We start from the raw sequence: 15,996 nt of genomic DNA, 5'->3' as shown, positions 1-15,996 counted from the left end.
CCTAGTTGCGACCCTTGGGATGGTGATACGGCACAGATCACCCTCCCTATTCGTTCAGTTAAAAAGTTGTAGAATTGGCATAGGCGGAAGGGCGGAGGTGGATATTCGCCCTACCGTTCATTATGCATATCTTCGGTGATTTGTTCCCTGTTCGATGGGTCCGTATTCGCTTGTGTTCTGAGGTGGGCCAAAGGGGGAAATCTAGTGAAAGGGGAGCCATGACAGGCACGACCTCCTAAATTACACATATCTATAATCCGTTTCAAGTTAACTTTGCAGTGAAGAGGAAGCTACGAGGGAACCTCATCACTCGTTGCTATGGCAACAAAAGCCTTTTAACCAATGTATCGATGCGCGGCCTCGGTAAGGTATGGACGATTTCTAGGGTATCCGCACCAAAATGTCGTTGTGGTTGCTATAGATTTTTGGATAATGGTAAAAAATATTTTTTTCTAATTTAAAAATTTCAAACGAAGAAACATCGGTTCAAAACGATATTTTTTCATTATTTTTTCAAAATCATTAAAAAAATTGAAATATTCTGTATAAATGATCATCATAAAACTACGATTTATGGGAACTTTATTTTGCGGCGAAGGAATACACTCTCTACCTTTCTCTCCACTGCAAAGTTAACCTGAAACGGACTATAGGTGGTCGTATGACAGGGGATTAAGGGCCCAAAGAGAGCTGTGAAAAAAAAACTCAGATGTGCAGAAACAAAATTTCCAAGTGAAATATGGTGGGAAAAAATATACTTTTTTTAGAACGTAGCAAAAAACTGCCCAAATAAAATCGGGATCAATTAACACATGCCACCCATCCAGGACTAATACCTATAGGCGGGGGGAGGGGGCTACATCTGGTGCTATGATTTTCAAGAGTAAACATGCAAATATGTAAGCTGTTACTTCCAGATAAGTACAGGAGACGGGAGCATCACTTCTGCCGAGGGGGAGGAGCATGATGTTAAGATTATGGCCCTCCAAAAGAGTGGGCCGACAGAGCTCCAGCCTGGGGCAAGGGACGACTGTTTCCATTTTTTGTTTTTCACACTATAAATTCTTTAAAGGGTTCCCATGAAATATTTGTCCTGGGGCCCACCGAAGATCACAGCCTAGGGGACCTGCTGCAATGGCCTTTCATAGAAATTCCATCTATAAGGGAAGCTCACTGAACTCTAACACAGGGGTCCAGAGATCAACACATGTTTACAAAAATTTTGTTCACTATAAACTTATTCAAAACCTCAGGTAGAAAGGGTCTCACTCCATTATGAGGGAAATGGGAAGGCGAGCAAGAGCCATAGAGCCCCCACGAAATGTTAGAAAATGACCGATATGTATATGGAATAACAGGCTATTGTTTTATTACTTTGTCACCCCCCTCCCTCCCTCCCTCCCTCCCGAAACGTCAGTTATGATCCTTCGAAATAAATTTCTGTCTACTTCCCTGTTAAGACGGGCAGGGGTATGAGAAAAAAATAAGGTCCAAAGGGAACCATGAATGAAAACAGGTTAAAACACACTGGGCTACTTTTAAATGTTTTTAATCAGTGACTGGTTTAGGAAAATAAACAAAATTACTGTAGATTGCACAGAGATTCCTTTATCTGTGCTATTATAAAAACGAAGACAAAAAGAAATGTCCACAATTTATAAAGAAATGCAAATATTTGAGGGCATACGTGAGGTTTTATAGCATCTAATGCCGTCTATGCTCAATAGATGGCAAGGCAAAAAAGAGCAAACAAAAATTAATTCTAGAAACTTTTTCACACACACGGAGTCACTTTCGCGAGAACTTTTCTGTTTGTTGCTCCATTGTTTTACCTTTCTATTTTTGTTAACAAAATTGTAATATTTATAACGCTTTTTTCAATTTGCAATATTAATTTCACGCTTTGAAGTTGAAACTGTTGAAAACGTCAGAATACAAAATGGAAAACAATATCCTATTATAAAACGTACATTACATGAATCCATTAAACGATGCGTGAAAAATAAAAAAATGGTTCAAAAAGAGGTTTTATTTATTTCAATCTTCTATTATCTTTGGCCAGCAGTTTTTTTTTTTTTTACTTTTCGTGTAATCCATGGATCTAAAGGGTTTCAAAATCAGAGATGAGAGAAACTAGGAAATTGAATTGAACAGCCCCTGATAGGCAAGACGTAAGGCAGGTGCGTATCTAATTGTATATTTCCGGCATTTTACTTTTGTTTTATCTATCATTTCCTTGGCTTTTTCGAAGAAAATCATTGCTGAGCAAACAATGATGCCTCAACAACAAAGAAAACCATAAGGACTGCATGCAATTTAACATAGGTATATAGAATGTATAAGATTGACATTTATCTGTCAATGCTATTTTCCATCTTGCTCCTAATTCATATTATCATTATGGATACCCTGCAAGTAAACAACTTGCAACTTGATGGTGGCTCTGGATGCCCCAGACAAAACAATAACATCACTGTATCATCTTCTTATAACTGATGAGAGACACAAGATGTCCCGCATAACAGCTGATTCACAATCCAATTTTCATTACTATGTTTTATCGCAACCTTTAATGATGAATTTCTCACTCAGTCAGGTTGAAATTTTTGGCGCCATTTTCTCATCAACTTTTAAACTGGATTTCTATGAATCACATAATTTGGCGCTATAATTATATTATGGTATTTCAATTATAGCTTTGTTGTTGCAAGAAAAGCGAAAAATAAATCACCTGCTATTTTTTTTTTCGGGAAGGACTGTTTCCTAATGGCTGCTGCCTGTGTCTGATCTCTAAAAGCGTGGATATTTGTCAGACACGTGGCCCGGTGCGAAAATAAGGGCGAGGTCTGGGTCGTCTTTACAATTTCGAGGTCCCAAAAAATTTTCCAGACCCATCTTAGCCCTGATATTATATATTTTGTTGAGAGAGGAATGCATCCAAAAATTTATATACAAATACACTGCCACAACAGGCAAAACACCCAACGAGGTTTTGGCTGAGAAAAGATGGCCATAACAAATATGGATGTCATATAGTTCTAAAATACAGCAACCAAATTAAAAAAATGCAATTATAAAAACAAAAAACTATATATACAATGATGAAATATAATACAATGTCCATTAAAAATATTTATGGTTGTCTTATCTTATAGTAAGTTGTCAAAGCAGTCGATTGACGGCGTGTTAATAATTTATGGTCCATCCTATCTATCCCGTTGAACATTTGATCCCGTTTTTAACACTTTTATCATATCTCCCCGACACCTGCGTTCGCGTCCAATGTAAACATATTCAAAAAATGAAGTCTCTCTCCATAACTCGAGCCCGTGTGCCAACAAGGACATACGTAGTTCTTCTCTGCACCCCCTCAACCAAGTGTTTGTCTTTCTGTAGTCCTAAAGTAGTCCTCTTGGTCTCAAAACCTTACAGCATACTCCAGTCCGGGGCGAACTACGCCACGGAAAAGCGGGAGAATGAAGGAGACCCTTTTAAGAATGAAACCGCGCCGAGTGTTCTATTCACTTTTTTGACCACCGCTGAACAATGTTCAGAAAACCTAAGCCACTCGTCAATGAGAATTCCCAAATCGTTGACCCTAGTTCAGGGGTTCTCAACCGGTGCTCCGTATGCACGTCCCAGGGGCTCCCGCGGGGACTCGAGGAAAATAATATAAATCAATAAATTTGATAGATAAATAAATAAAAGAGGCCTACAAGGTTCTGCCTTAAAAATTATGCACATAAAAGAGCTCCTCGAGTCAAACAGGACTCCGCCATAGAAATTATGAACTGGATAGGGCTCCGCGAGTCAAAAAGGTTGAGAACCGCTGCCCTAGTTGCATAAGGGAGAAAGACACCATTCAACTCGTAAGAGAAATGTGAGTTGTTCGAATCAAAATGAACGACCATGCATTCGTCAACGCTAAACGTCATGCTCCATTCATATGTCTATTCTCCAGTCCTGTTCAAGTTGGTCTGTATCAACGATAAAAATACCATTCATCAATTTTTATAAGAACTCTCAATATAATCAAATTCCATCATAAAAATATTTCACCCAATGAAAAAGGTCCGAAATAATACTTTTTTTTTAAAAATTTCTGGTCATATGACTCTCATTCATATTGGCAGATATGCTGCTGAAAATTCCAAACATTATTCTGCTAAGTTTTTTGTTCCAAGGTCATTTCTCTTCATTCGCCCCATTGTGGAAGCCATACATATAGATCATACAAGCTCAACCCATGGCCCTCGGAGTCATCAGATGAAGTACGCGACAAATAACCAAACCACTGAAGTAGCTCACGAGAGATTACTAATTAAGCCACTTTACCCTTAAGTGGACGGCGGCACATTTAAAAATAGCTTTACTGGCCCATGGCACATTTCCAGATCACTTAAGTAGCCCGTGGCACATTTATAAATAACTTTACTGGTCCTTGTCATATATATACAGTTCACTTGACATGTATGTGGCACATTTACACCTCACTTAAGCTGCTCGCGGCATAATTTCAGATCACTTAAGCGATACGAATCACATATTCAGATCACTTGAGCAACCTGTAGCACACTTCCAGATCACTTGAGCAACCTGTAGCACACTTCCAGATCACTTGAGTAACCCGCAGCACACTTTCTAAAAGGTTGGGCACCATTGATATATATCAGGGGGTGCACAACCTTTTCAGTCCAGATATGCGGTATTTCTGCTGCTCACGTGCCGAAAACTGGTATGTATCGAACAACCATATGACCCTATTTTACGGGACATTTCCGTAATTTTGGTCATACAAGCTTTTTTTTAAATGCCCCCTATCCTCGTATTTTTAAGGACTCCATATTTAAATGCAAATGACATCGTTAATGGCAGTGGTTCTCAAACGTTTTCCACCCGCGACTCTTTTACATAGGCGGAGATAGACATGAAAGGCTGAGGGGGGGGGGAATGACAATGAAAGTTGGGGGCATTGCCCCCCCCCCCCGTATCTCAACGCATGCTCTTTTAGCCTTGTCATCGTTTACCCGTGGCTCTCCGGAATGGTCTCGAAGGTAGCAGCCGCGATATGCACACTTAGAGAACTACTGGGATACAATGGTGACACAACTAAAATAATTAATTTTTTGAAGAAAATGTAAAAAAGAAAATTTTTGTTTTCATTAATTGCAGTTATTCAATATGGCCCCCACAAGAGGGAGGCTCCAGCACGGGGGCGCGGAACGATTCTTATCATTTTCTTATTTTTCACACTATAAATTCGCTGTAGTGGGGTCCCGTGAAGAATCTAATCGGGGGGCTGTTGCAGTATGGGGGGGGGGCATGATTAAGGTTATATTGCTCTATGGCTTTGTTTTGTAAACCTTTTGTGTGTGTGTGTGTAACATCGCTCCTTCTTCAAAAATTTTTCTTCTCATCTTCCCCAAATCAAGCAAACCCACGGGTTCCTTCCTCTACTGATTCCGAAGTTTATACTGCCCCCCCCCCGGACCCTTCCATCGCAAACAGAGAACGATTCCAGGGAACATATTTACGAATATTGTAAAATATGTAATTTTGCCGCTGTGGTGGTCGAGTGGTTATAGTGACGGACTCGCGATGCGAGGATCCGGGTTCGAACCCCACAGCGGTGGTCGGCTGAAGTTGGTTTTCTGTGGTTCCCAACTTCAAGGCGCAAATGCGAGCCGATCTCCCCGTTAAAAAGTCTCGCCACAGAGAGCAACAGTCCTACAACGATAAATCATTCAATCATAACACTTCACTCATAGTCAGAAAAACTAGTGGCAGATGGCAGCACTACACATAACAAGCATTACAGAGAAACAACAAAACTTCACGTCAGGTTTCACTACACGTACACGCACATTCCCGCATGTACCGATTCGTTGGGGGGTTCCGCGGGGGGGAGGGGTGTGGGCGGGGTGCATGTATGGTGTAGTAGTAGTAGGTAGGGCCTCCAAAAAATGGCTCGGGGATCCATGATGTTCTTAAGTCAGCCACCTCGTTGGGCAATTTGCCTGTTGTGGCGTTGTATTTGTATTTGTATTTATTGTAAACTCTAATTTGTATAGTTTTACCATAATTGACTAGGGACAAATAAATTATGTTATGTTATGATATTGGCCACTTTTTTTGGAAAATACTACTATATAGGAACATTTAATCAATTAATTTCGAAACAGTAATTTCTTTCTCGACCAATCGCGGCCAACGGAGCTTGGGCCCAGGATCCCAAGTTAGACAAGGGTCCAAAAAATATTGAAGACTTTCATAAATGTTTGAAATTATCTCTATTTTCAACTCCAAATTTTCATTTATTCTGGAACTATTTCTGTTATTAATTATGAATTTTCATTGATTCGGAAATAATTTCTCTTTCGTTAATTCTAAAACTATTTCTTCCATTTAATCTAAAATAATTTCTTTTATTTATTCTGAAATTATTGCTTTCATTTATTCTAATTTTTCACTGACAGGAATTGTTTCTTTCATTGATTCTAAAATAATCTCTTTCACTGATTCTGATAATATTCTTTCATTAAATATGAATTTCCATAGATTTTTGATTAATCAGCACATTTTACGCAGGTATTTCTCCAGGATTTTCGTACGTTCTAAAATTACTTCTTCTATTGATTCTAAAACTATTTTTTCGCTAATTCTGAAAATTGCTTCTTTCATTAATTCGAAAATAATTTCTTTAGCTAATTTTGAAAATTTCTTTCACTAATTCTGAAAATTATTTCTTTCATTAAACATGAATTTTCATAGATTTTTGATTAATCAAAATTTCCATATAGCTTTGTGCATGCATTTTTCAGCCTCTTGTGCGTTTTGAAAAATTACTGCTTTTATTAATTCTGAAATTATTTCTCTCACTCTTACTCTTAATACAGTAGATTAGTTAAATTAGTTAATTCGAACTTGATTAATTCGAATTTTGGATAATTTGTAGTTTTACGAACTCCCCTTGAGAGTTTTCTGTCTAATTTAATGTTAAAATTTCTTGTTCAATTCTAATTTTTTGGATACTTCGAAGTTGGAAAGAAAAAAATCATGATTTTTATGAGAAAATTTAGTTTGGAAAAACTCTACAAGAGAGAGAAGTCAGACTTCGCTTTTATCGATCAAGTTGTTTTACAACAAAATTTTGAAGACAAATAAAAGTTTGAAAATTACATATTTCTCTACAATTTTCTCTTCTTGATAATTTAATGTACATTTTAACATCGTTCAGTGTATCAAGATTGTGTACCGCTTAATACTGATTATGCTTTTCAATATATAGATCAAAGTGTAACATTCAAAATCTGAATTTTTTTGTCGTCATTAAGCGTATGGAAAGTATCAGAAATTTCTGATTGTAATACGTTAATGAAAGTAAACTGAGGAGATAAAAAAACTGGTACAGGCATGCGTATGCAAATAATGCAAATGAGATATGGAACCAATCAGAGTACGGCGCTGTGGTCGGCAACGCCTATATAACACAACAAGTGTCTGGCATAGTTGTTAGATCGGTTACTGCTGCTATAAATGGCAGGTTATCGAGATTTAAGTGAGTTTGAACGTGGTGTTACAGTCGGCGCACGAGAGATGGGACATAGCATCTCCGAGGTAGCGATGAAATTTGGATTTTCACGTACGACCATTTCACGAGTGTATCGTGAATATCGGGAATCCGGTAAAAAATTAAATCTACGACATCGCTGCGGCCGGAAAAAGATCATGCAAGAACGGGACCAACGGCGACTGACGAGAATCATTAAACGTGACAGACGTGCAACCCTTCCGCAAATTGCTGCAGATTTCAATGCTGGGCCATCAACAAGTGTCAGCATGCGAACCATTCAACGAAACATCTTCGATATGGGCTTTCGGAGCCGAAGGCCCACTCGTGTACCCTTGCACGACACAAAGCTTTACGTCTCGTCTGGGCCCGACAACACCGACATTGGACTGTTGAGGACTGGAAACACGTTGCCTGGTCTGACGAGTCTCGGTTCCGATTGCTTCGAGCTGATGGACGTGTACGGGTATGGAGACAACCTCATGAATCCATGGACCCTACATGTCAACAGGAGACTGTTCAAGCTGGTGGAGGCTCTGTGATGGTATGGGGCGTGTGCAGTTGGCGTGATATGGGACCCCTGATACGTCTAGATACGACTCTGACAGGTACGTAAGCATCCTGTCTGATCACCTGCACCCATTCATGTCCATGGTGCATTCCGACGGACTTGGACAATTTCAGCAGGACAATGCGACACCCCACACGTCCAGAATTGCTACAAAGTGGCTCCAGGAACACTCTTCTGACTTTCAACATTTCCGCTGGCCACCTAAATCCCCAGACATGAACATTATTGAGCATATCTGGGATGCCTTGCAACGTGCTGTTCAGAAGAGATCTCCACCCCCTCTTACTCCTACGGATTTATGGGCAGTCCTGCAGGATTCATGGTGTCAATTACCTCCAGCACTGCTTCAGACATTAGTCGAGTCCATGCCACGTCGTGTTGCGGCACTTCTGCGTGCTCGCGGGGGCCCTACACTATATTAGGCAGGTTTACCAGCTTTTTTGGCTCTTCAGTGTATTTCTCCAACATTTCTGCACGTTCTATTAATATTTATACCCTTTGAGATGCTGACTAAAAATGTAAAAGCCCCCCGCGTAATATATTAAGACAGCCAGGGGCCTATTTTTCCCAAAGCAGCACCTCCTCGTAAAAAATACCCGTATAGGACCCTCCACCCGACTCGTCTCATCAAATATGTACCCGTAATTAAAATTTGAATTATTAAATTCGTGCTTGGTAGTCATTTCACATCATATAGATATTTTATTCATTTGTAATGACCTCAGGTTGAAAATAGCAATATTTTTTCGATTTCTGACGACATTCAAAAGGGGGGGGGGATTGTTAGGGGCTCCAATGATCTATTGACAGAATACTTTTCCCACGGATACGTAGGAAGAATCTCGACATGTTTTGTAGAAACTAATAGTACACAAACCAAGATCGAGAGCCATTTGTTTACAACTTTGCGGCAGCAGTTGAAGCTCGCAAGTCCATCATTTTTAACACATTATACGTAGAAAAAAGCAAAATGGCGACGTAGACAGAAGCGGCGATGTACCCTGTGTGGGTGATACATCTCATTTAAAATAAATAAAAAAAACGATTCTTTTAGCGAGTGGATGAAATTTATGTCCCCGGAAAGCAATAACGCAGGAATGGGTGAAAGATGTTGCTGAGATGTTGTATTTGTTTACATCTATTGCACGTTTAATGGCTTCAATCGGTTCCAGTCTTTAAAAATGTGTTACAATGTGGCAAGTTGTAATTATGTGTACATGGGCATATGGTATATGTCGCCTGTTTATCTCTCTCCCTTTAGATTGTTTTTGTTTTTGAAACTTGTAGAAGGTGAAAATGATTAATCAATTTATTTATCACATTCAACGCGCAGAAACGACACCTCGATTTCCTGTTAAGTCACCTCGAAAGTTTTCAATGTTTTCCTTCAGAAATATTTTATTGCTTTTTGTAGTATTTTTTGCTTTTTGCCTCACATTTTTTTTTCTTATCGATTCAAGCTTTTTTTTTTCCTCGTGAATTTTCAGAAGTGTAGGTGAGCTCTAATCCGGGGAGGATTTACGGTTCTAATTTTCTTGCCCACTCATTCCTCAAATTTTCCGCCCCGCTTAACTCCAACCTGTCAACTCTCTCTATGTCACTCTTTTGGTCACTCTCATGCTTACGCAATCTCTAGCAAATTCGAAGCGAAAGAGGGAAACATATAGATAGATAGATTTATTTTGCTAACAAAAAACACTAGTGATTAACACAAAAGAAGAAAGTTAAATAAATACATTATACATATCGTACAATGCCATTCACAAAATTCATTTGAAAAAAGAAGGCTTCAAGATTGGGGGGCATGCGAACAGGCAATTCACGTGAACCGATGGTAATGAAAAAAAAAACGTGATTGCTATCATGTGAGTGTTGTTGAGCTGGCAGAGGGAAAAAGATCGTCGTTATGCGATCGTGTGGGCATCGTACTGGACTCTCGACGTGAGGATGCAGGTTCGAAACCCCATTGGTGGCATAGTGGTGGTCGGCTAAAGTTGGTTTTCTGCGGTTTCTCAAGTTTGAGACGATAATGCGAGCCAGTCTCCCATTTGAAAAAGTCTCAGAAAGCTGGCAAACCTTCAACATAATACATAATTGAAGAAGATTCAAGCACTTATAATCTTCACTTCAAAACATGGGAGACAGATGGCAGCACCATCAAGAACACGAAACAAGCTCACCTCTGTAAACATAAATACGTTAGGGCCGCACATATACTGAGAACACACATCCTAGCATGTACCAATACGTTAGAAATTCCGCAACGGAGTGTGTGCGAGAAACCTAAATTACAAATTTGATGAAAAACAAATGAGGAATTACATGTAACTTAAAATAGTACATACCCGAGAATCACAGTATTTTATGTGCCAGCGTCGGGCACGTGATTAAAAAAAAATACACGTCTGGTCAAAATTCTGACATCGCCCGAGCATGTCGGGAAATACATTTGTCCAGCCCTGATCTACACGTGAATGAGTATATTTTGTATATTGGCACTATACTCCAAATTATGTACAACCTAATAACTCCTGGAAAATTACAATTTTTTAAGCCCTGGCTCTCACTACCATAGTACATGAGTCATACATTGCTTGATTTCTCTTAACGAGATTCAGCGGAAGATATACAGTATATTTCGTCGATATCTGTTTCTGATTGAAAATTTTTTTTTGGCTTCAACCAGGTGCTCTTTATTCCTTTGTACGTAACAAAGAATGTCAAGCTCTGGCTCAAGTGACCAAATTTTAAATTTCGATTTTATCGGAATCTACCTAGAGATAACGAATTTGTGAGGTTTTTTTGTCCACGATCTATCGGAGGATCTTGAGCATATGCATTTTTAGCCTCAATTATATGCTGCTCTCTAACCCTTTTCCTGTAGGCTTTGGCTCTTGCTATGGTAAGATTTTGTACTAAAATGATCTATCCTTAGAACTATTTTTGTCAATATCCGGTTGTATTTGTTGAAGGATTGCTTCGAACGTATGAATTTTTGAATTCAATCAGACTTTTTTTGAGCTTTCACCTGTAAGCCTTAGGATAGTGAAGGGCAAGGCTCTACCCAGCCAGCCGCAGATTTTAAAATACTAGTTGTGAAATTTTCAATTTCCTTGTATAAAATAAATTCATTTGGTGGGGGGGGGGGGCTGTTGTTCCATTTTTAGCATATACAAAATGCAGCTCTGTGAGAATTTAAACACCGTTTTTAACCTGTAAATTATGCAATATTAGGAATCAAAAGTTTTTTAGAATCAAAATTAGGAATCAAAATCTCATTTTATTTGGCACAAACGAACTAGTTTAGAAGATATTTGTTAGATTTAGCATTTTTACAACCTAGCAGTTTCACTTGTATCGCGCGAGATTCTCACACAGATTTTTTTAAATCAAAAACAAACTGAAAACTAGGGGGGGGGAGGGGAGATGGCGAAAGAGGATCGGAATGGATGATGACGCGAACTACGAAACTAGTTATGGGGCAGTGCAAAGTATATTAATAATTTTTCTTTTAATAATAAGTCTTTAATACGCTTTGGGGCAGTGTCAATAAAGAGGAGTGCAAGAGTGCTTTTATATTGGTAAAAGATTTGAGGTCGGCGATGTTACGATAGTAAGCTAGTAGCCGCTATTAGTCTTGCGCTAACAAAGCTCATGCTAAAATTTAGGCTAGCAATTAAAAAATTTTGCCATCTCAAACCTTACTTGAATCAGTCTTTTTTACTAACTCTTTATTACTCCTTGTTTCACTCATTCCTAATATATGGCCTAACTGTTTGGGGTCCTGACTATCTTTCAACCCTTTTCCCTATAATCCAGCCTCCAAAAGAGAACAATTAGAATCATTGCAAATGATTTCACTACACCCCAATACAACTTCATCAACATCTCGGAATACTCTTACATTACGTCAATTATATTTCTATAAATCCATTCTTCTCTTATTCACAGGTCAGTTCTCATCACCTTTAAATACATCTCTATCTTAAAATAGACTAAATGATATGTATTCACTTACGCTACCTCATAAAACACTTTCGAAGAAACATTTTACTTATCCCAAAATTCTACAATATATTACTACCAGAAATAAATAAATAAATACATATATATATATATATATATATATATATATATATATATATATATATATATATACTCTTTTTTTTTTGGTGCAGCATGTAAAACTTCTTAAATTGCATTCCTCTATTGCCATGAATTTTTTTAAATATATGTAACCTATATTATATATTCAATTTTAACCGTTCAATATTTTGTTGCCCATACAAATGTTTGCTAGCATTTAACAGAGAATGGGTAATTATTTTTTCTTGACTCTCTCTGGTAAATTTTTTTTCTATACTTTTTCTACTTGTATAATGATAATAATAAATTTGATTTGATGTAAAAAAAAGAAAAATAGTGGAAAACCATCATTTCTAAGAAACAACAATGGCCGCGCAAGCAAGAACGAAAGCTGCTGTCTAGGAGTTTTGCTTTTGCCGCAAATTATTGGTTTCTGTGAAGTTCGGCTATTTTAAATTAAACGATCAAACTTAACATTTTTTGCTTAAGAAGCCTCATGAGAATCAGAACAATGTTTTGAGCATTGATTTTTTTTCAAAGCAAAAAACACCGAAAAAATAAAGGAAAAGGGAGGGACGGGGATGACGGAAGAGATGAGAATCGGAAGGGATGATGACACGAACTGCTAAAATAGTTACGAAGCAAGTGTTAATAAAGAAGAGTGAAAGAGAGTGCTTGTGATATTGGTAAGCGATAAGAGGTCGGCAGTATATATTCTAGAAACCTTGGACAGTGTTACGACAGCGAATAGCCGCTTATAGACTTACGTTAACAAAGAGAGAGAGAGAGAGAGAGAGAGAGCCTATATATACTAAAGTGGAAGCCCACCACTTATAAGAAACGGCAATGGCCGCGCAGCTACGCAACTGAGAACAAAAGCAGTCGCCCGAACGAGAAAGTAAGTTGCCATCCAGGAATTTTGCTTTTGCCGCAAAGTATTGGTTCCCATGGGGCTCGGCTTCATGTATGAAATTATTGGTTCCTGTGAAGTCTGCTGGTATAAATTAAACGATCATGAACTGTCTTTTTTTTTTTGTTTCGAGAAGCCCCACGAAAATCAGAATAATGTTTTGAGCTTTGAAATTTTTTTTCTGAAAAAAAATCTGTGTTACAATCTCGATCGATATCTCGTTACGAAGAATTTTTAATAAATTTCAAATTATATATCAATCCGTCAAAATTATAAAAGAAATAACTCCAGAACTAATGGTTAATTTCCAGCTTTTCATTAATATTTGTCCGTTTTTCAATAAAATGTTGTGTTTAGATATTCTGCATTCCTGTGAAGGAAACAAAAACGCTATCTGATGACGTGTAGTATTTCATTTTATTGCCACTAGTTTAATTGCCACAAATTTCCAGGAATATGTGCTGAATCTCAGGAAGCTCCGAAGCTCGTGCACATTCTCTGGTCGCTTCCAGTCTTCCACGGCTTTGGTTTTCTCAGGATCTGTCCTTATTACCTAGCTCAGTTTCACAAGTTGGCATCTCTCAGCTTCTGAAGGACTTTGCTCAAATTCTCTAGATGTTCCGAGAATATTCTTCCAACTACTATTATGTCATCTAAGTATACGAGACATGATTCATAAGATATTCCATGTAAAACAGTCTCCATCAACCGTTCGAAAGTAGCTGGAACATTGCACAAGCCAAACAACATCACCTTAAACTGCCACAGTCCTTTCTCGATCTTCCGAGTGTATTTTCACTTGCCGATATCCACTCTTTAGGTAAAGGGTAGAAAACCACTGATGTCCGGAAAGCGTATCAAGAGTGTCGTCGATTCTTGGCAGTGGATAACTGTCTTTCTTGGTGATGTCGTTCAATCTTCTGTAGTCGACACGGAATCGGGTGGAACCGTCCTTTTTTCTTCACCAGCACGATCGGCGACGCCCATGGACTCGTTGACGGCTCGATGATGTTGTTAACTCGTATTTCCTCTAGCAATTTACCAATTTCTTCTTGCTTGACAAACGGAAGTCTTCTAGGATGTTGTTTAATTAGTGAATGGCCCCCGGTGTCGATGTAATTTTGCGTTGAGCTGGTTTGGCCAACATCAGCTGATGACGTACAGAAAACATTTTGGAATTTGTCGATTGTCGACTATGTACGTCTTCTTTGGTCAGGACCCAGCTGGGTGTCCCCTATCAGGCACTCAATCAAACTTTGGGAATCCTCTGGTTGATTTTCCGACGAATCACGAACCACACACGTGACAGGAACACACGTAGCGATCTCTTCACCATGGGCAGAGATACGGGGGGAGCGTGGTGGGCGTTGCTCTCCCCCCCCCCAGAATTCCAAGTCTATCTCCGACTATGCTCTTCACCCACCCTTCCGAAACTCCTTCGGCTTGTCGCTGATATTGACTAATCTGACGTCTTCGATGAATCCACCAGAGCGGCGGCAATCAGCAGGCTATTCTTGTTTTCGCTGGGAAAATCCACCAGTCCGAGCTGAAAGTCCTTGGCCGTCCCAGGTATTCCGTGGATGATGCTCTTCATCCTTGGCGGAATCATGCAGTCCCGAACAGCCAATATCTTCCGGAGAAGGATCTCTTCCGAAGGTTGCACCCGAATAGGGCGACGTGCTCTTTTGATTTGTGCAGCTGGTTATTTTTCAAGTCAAGGGAGATTCCGTATTTTCTTAGAAAGTCCAATCCGATAATGCATGGTTCTTGAATGACAGCTACAAAGACGGTGTGACGGTAAAGACCGCAGTGAATTTCACCGATGCTTCCATCTTACCATGCACGGTCATCTTATTCCTGGTAACGGTCTGTAGCGTCAGTGAAGGTGCCACGTACAGGAGTCGTTGTCGGAATTTTTCAGTCAAATCGGACCAGACGATGCTCACATTGACTCCGGTGACCATCCGGCAAGGAAATCCGTCAATTTCACCTTCCACGTTGATTCCATTGTTTCAGTCGCGCAGCTGTGAGACTTTCTCATGGTACTCCACCCCCAACAAACCAGGGGCTTATCTTTCCGATGTTCATGATCGTTTCTGGCACTTTTCAGAAATTCCTTCAATACCCTGATTATGTCTGATGTAGAGTCCTCCACGACCGCACCACGGACTACTCGTCGCTCCCTACTCGAAGCTTGATGGGCTGCTTTGAACTTTATGGCGTAGACGAGGACACCGTTCCCGTCCTCGTATTCCCCCAGACGCAGTGTCTGCTGGATGTCCGGATCCTTGAGGAAATCGACAAATCGCATTGTAGGGTCAATCTGTCTCCGATGTCTGGGCAATCCGAGTAAGCCAACTGCGAGAGCCTTTCGATTTCCATGGCAAGTTCTTGCCATGTCTCTCCAGCTTCCTGCTGTCTAGTCTTCAGTTGCAGTCGGTGGAAGTCCTTGAGCTAGTTCTTTCCGAACCTCAGCTCCAGTGTGTTCGTCAGAGCTTCATAGCTGGATCGGTCCTCCTCTGCGAGCCTCTGAAGCACTTCGCCAGCTTCCCCTCCGAAAGCAGCGGCTAGGTGGAAGGCCTTGAGAACGCAGTCCCATCCGTTCGCAGATGCGATCATCTCAAACTGGGACCTGTAGATCGACCATGATGTCCTTCCGTCGTATGTCGAGGGCTTAATGTTCGGCCGGTTGACATCAGTTATGGCTGCGCCGACCCGCAATCACTTGTTTCGTAATAGAGTTCTTCATTTCCTGGGTGAGTTCCATTCTCACGGCTTCGACCATTCCATCCATCCTAATTTCAACGGCGGCGAGGCCTTCCATCACACCAGCAATTGCGGAGGCTATGTACTGCTTAA

This window comes from Pholcus phalangioides, unplaced genomic scaffold (assembly GCF_987345545.1).
Source record: "Pholcus phalangioides strain wild (caught in Gottingen) unplaced genomic scaffold, Ppha-v1.0 ptg000007l_1, whole genome shotgun sequence".
Lineage (NCBI taxonomy): Eukaryota > Metazoa > Arthropoda > Arachnida > Araneae > Pholcidae > Pholcus > Pholcus phalangioides.
This window is presented reverse-complemented; position numbering follows the sequence as displayed.